The sequence below is a fragment of the Poromitra crassiceps genome (genome assembly GCF_964638095.1).
Source record: "Poromitra crassiceps genome assembly, chromosome: 19".
Classification (NCBI taxonomy): Eukaryota; Metazoa; Chordata; class Actinopteri; order Beryciformes; family Melamphaidae; genus Poromitra; species Poromitra crassiceps.
This window is the reverse complement of record NC_139646.1, coordinates 1,971,535-1,976,047: the sequence shown is the minus strand read 5'-3', so window position 1 is coordinate 1,976,047 and position 4,513 is coordinate 1,971,535. Positions and strand designations below refer to the sequence as shown.

Sequence of the window (4,513 nt, the reverse complement as noted above, 5' to 3'; positions counted from 1 at the left end):
GTGGCGCCCGTAGCAGCTAGCTCACACAGCTAGCTTGCTACCGCTAGGTCGCTCGAGCCTTTGATCTCCAACTTTTCTCCGCCGTTCCTCGTCACTCTCTCCCCTCTCGACCGAATCAGAGGCGCTACCGCTTCACTTGCTGACACCAATGTAGCGTATCGCTGATACGCCAAGGAACGGAGAGTTGTAGTTGGTACAGGGTCTTTATTCACAGGCTCATTCAGCTCCTAGCAGCTAGCTTCACACCGCTAGCTCTACACCCAGCAACCGTCTCAGCTCGCTCCATAGCTAGACTGACATCCGGCCCCCGGCCGCTGGTCCTATATACCCCCTTCCCCCTAGGAACACACCTACACACATTAGTTCCTAGGTGCAATCTAGACACTTCTATTGCACATCACATTACAGGTAATACCTGGATTACCTGAAACGCTACAATAGTAAGGCTACATTCAGTCCAAACGCGTTGTTGTTGTGGAGAATTGGCCGGAAAACCAGGATAGCCTCGATTCTATTTTTCTGCGTGGACCATGGGCGGGCGGGGACCTCTGCGTCCGTGAACGACTCTGTCAAGCTAAACATGATCAGATCAGGGCAGACAGGAAGTCCGAAACCGGACATTCGTCAAATAAAACACATTTCAAAGTAAAAGCCCATCTTGATGAAAGGGTGACAGGAGTCGTGTATGAAGTCGTGTGTGCAGCCGTGTGCGCAGCGATTGGGACACACATGGTCCTATAGGCCAGTGCAAGCACCGGCCTAAAAATCCAGTGAGAGGAGTGTGACTGACAGCCAGTCATCCAATCATGCCAATGCCGTAAGGAGGAGCATGAGTGAGTCATCCAATCATGACGATGCCATTTCCAGCTTGCACTCACACAGGGACGTGCACAGGTAGACCCCCAGGTGGTGCCAAAACTGCTGCCTTTTTAACCTCTGACTGTGCCCTTTTTGCAAGACATTTCCAGTGGCCAACATGACTATCTTTCAGAGGCTGTAGCAGACTCATTTATAAAGCTATAGTGACGATACTGATAGCATCATGAAACTAGAAGACCAGACCGAATGCCTCCATTGGTAACAACCGTCATGCTAACCTGTAAAGTGTTACCTCAGTATTTGGCTTTGTCTGATGTTTATATGGTTACTGCTGGCTGTACAACAAATTGCTCCTCGGGGATAATAAAGATGTGAACGTTTGAACCTTAAAGCATGTGATATGAAGATGGAGAAGGAAGTCCAAAGGGCGACTCCACCGAACCTGATGACGATGTCACCGGCTGTGAACTTTACACCACACGAAGTTTGTTTTTCAAGTTGAACAATTTTGCCATGGAAGTTCAGATGAGAATCAAATTAAATGCAATGGTCAAATATCCACTTCTTCTCACTATGGATTCCCAGGCCGGCCCGTACCTCAACCAGAGGGCCGTTTGCTCGCTGCTGGGTGCCGCCCGCCTCTCCCAGTTGGCTCTGGGCTGCGCGGTGGTTGCCATGGTGGCTCACAGTGCGGGCTACAGCGACTCGTACGGGCGGTTCTGCATGGCGGTGTGGGGCCTCTGCTTCGCCGTGTCCGTGCTGGTGCTCTTCTTGGATGCCACCCGTCTCCACAGCTGCCTGCCCGTATCCACCTGGGACAACCTCACCGTGACCTTTGCTGCCCTGGCAACACTCATGTAAGGCATGGCTTCAGTAAAGCCTCGTGCACCTCGTTTGGCTGTATCGTTTATAGAAGAGGCATTCAACAGTTATAGCTATGTCCCTTAAAATAACATTAACACTGTGTCACTGACAGTCATTCATTCACCCTCTTAGCCTAATTCATATAATAATGATTAGAATGTGTTATGACATTTATTAATGGAGGCCCAATCGAAACCACCTTAAACACGCCTTAATCTGTGACTGCTTTTACCATCTTAATGTGAAGAAATCAGGGCGTAGGGAACTTTCCATTAATAACTTATTAATAACCCTGTAAATAATGCACAAAAGGCATAAACAAGTCACTAAGGCTTATAATGTTTTCATGAATCAGCCCATGAATAGATCCCTTAAAAATCCATGGGTAAGAATTTACATTAAGGGTACATTAATTAACTAACTCTTAATTAACATATAACTATTGTGTCTATTAACCAATGATGTTCATGTTAACTAAGGTCTTGTGGTTGTGTTGTGTTGAGGCATCGTGTGTGTGTGTGTGTGTGTGTGTGTGTGTGTGTGTGTGTGTGTGTGTGTGTGTGTGTGTGTGCATATATATATATATATACGGTATACATACATACACACACACACACACACACACACACACATACACATACACATACACACACACACATGAGTGAGGGGGTACTAATTGGCATGGCAAAACAGTTCAAGGGGTTGTGAGTGAAAATTGATTGATTGATTGATTTCTTATTGATTGGTTGTTGATCATTATGGACTCTGTTCAAATTTCTATGTTACGGTTTCTAAACCTCCGGCACAGGGCTGTCCTCCGTGACAGGGAAGGGGGGAGCTTGGTTCACTGCTGTTTGCTCAAAGGCTGGGGATTGAACCCGCGGCCTATTTGTTTGCTTAGAGAGAGAGAGCCATAGATCATTTTTGAACAGAGTCAATAATGATCAACAACCAATCAATAATCAATCAATCAATACATTTTCACTCAAAGGGTACATTAGACAAAAACCACTGAATTAAGGGTTAGTTAATGCTTTTTAAGCACAGCGGTCATTTTGACCTTTTTGAAATTGATATGTGCACTTTGTTTAATTAAAAAAATACAATGCTGCTGGCACCTGACTTTTCCTAAAAGTGTCGGTATTGTCATTTAAAATAGTTTTTATATGAATTACACAAAAGGCTCACTGTATTTCCCAGGGTTCTAGATCAGGGTACTAAAGTATAATTCAATTTTCCTTTTGTTCTAGACCTATTTGGTGTTGTTTTGGATTTTTTAAATATATCTTAACAAAATAAATGCATTAATCTCTCAATTGGAGATGGTCAAAATGACCATTTACACTTACAGCCATTCTATTAGTTATGGAATTCTGGCACTTCTTTCAACTTGTTAAAATGCACATCTACCACTTCTTTAAACTTGTTCAAATGCACATTTTGGTGTGATTTCATATTTTCAAAAAATATCTTAACACAATGAATGCATTAATCTCTCAATTGGGTATTTATCATGATAAATTATAGAGTTTAGAATCTAGTGGTCAAAATGACCACTTATGGTCATTCTAGTAGTAATGCAATTCCGGTCCTCCTATTGATAACATTTTTATGTAGACGAATAATTTTCCTACAAAAAACTATGACTGTGAATTCATAATTAAAAAAATTGTTACGGGTCCAAAATGAATGTTCTGTTTATGTTTATCTTGAAAATTCTTGAATCTACAGGCCATAGGCCTCAACAAGACTCGGTGGTTTCTGAGCAACAGCTGTGTTGTGAGATGGGGGGGGGGAGGGTCAAATCTAGAAAGTTATCAGTGTTGAAAGTTATCAATAGCATCTTTAACTAACTGTTCATTAATGTACCTTTATTGTAAAGTGTTACCAATCCATGACACTACATTTGTAAAGCTACGTTCTTTTAAATAGATAAAGTTATTATGTGATGGAAAAAAATCAATGACATTTCAGGGGTACAAAGAGGTTTGGTTTTGTAGTTAATTGTGTGTTAACTTAACCCCTTCCCATCACATGAAAGCTTGAATGTGCAGCAGCATCTTCTAACCCTCTGGTTTCATCACATCGTATCTCTCCTCGTTGTCTCTTGTCTCCACGTGCAGGTACGTGACAGCCTCTGTGGTCTACCCGCTCTACTTCGTCCAGGCCGAGTGCCCCTACGCCGGCTGCCACGTCCGGCATTTCCGCATCTCCGTCACCGTCTGCTCCATCGCCTGCACCCTGGCCTACGGGGCGGAGGTGGTCCTGGGCCGAGACATGGCTACTCCCTCCAGACTGCTCAAAGTAGTCCAGGGCTTCGTGGCCTGCGTCATCTTCGGCGCTCTGGCCAACGGGAGCGAGTATTCTCGTTACCCCGCCACCATCTACTGCGTGGTGGTCTACGCTCTGTGCTTCGCCCTGACCTCGCTGGTGGTCATAATTCAGCCTTTACTGACCGTGTGCGGCAGGACCAAGCCCGTGCGCTGCATGCCCTTCGACCGCTTTGTGGTGGTGTACACCCTCCTGGCCGTGCTGCTGTACCTGAGCGCGTCGGTGGTGTGGCCGGTGTTCTGCTTCGACTCGAAGTACGGCTCTCCGTCTCGACCGTCGTCGTGCCCCCGGGGGAAGTGTCCGTGGGACAGTAAGGTGGTGGTGGCGGTGTTCTCCTTTGTGAACCTGGGGCTGTACGTGGCCGACCTGATCTACTCCCAGAGGATACGCTTTGTCTCCTCACAGCTACCGGCCCGGTCGCGGGTGGTGTAGCGCCCGTTACAGGAACACTATGTCGATGAAGGGTGGAGGAGGAAGTCAAGAAAGGACATTAGGCTAC

General features: G+C 45.7%; 1 pseudogene across 1 annotated transcript; it reads left to right on the top strand.

Moving 5' to 3' along the window:
• The first annotated feature begins 1,392 nt into the window (after positions 1-1,392).
• Positions 1,393-4,446, top strand: LOC310793455 (myeloid-associated differentiation marker-like protein 2 pseudogene; annotated as a pseudogene). The gene is made up of 2 exons: positions 1,393-1,676; positions 3,807-4,446. The product of its transcript is annotated as a myeloid-associated differentiation marker-like protein 2 pseudogene (transcript).
• Positions 4,447-4,513: the final 67 nt, after the last annotated feature.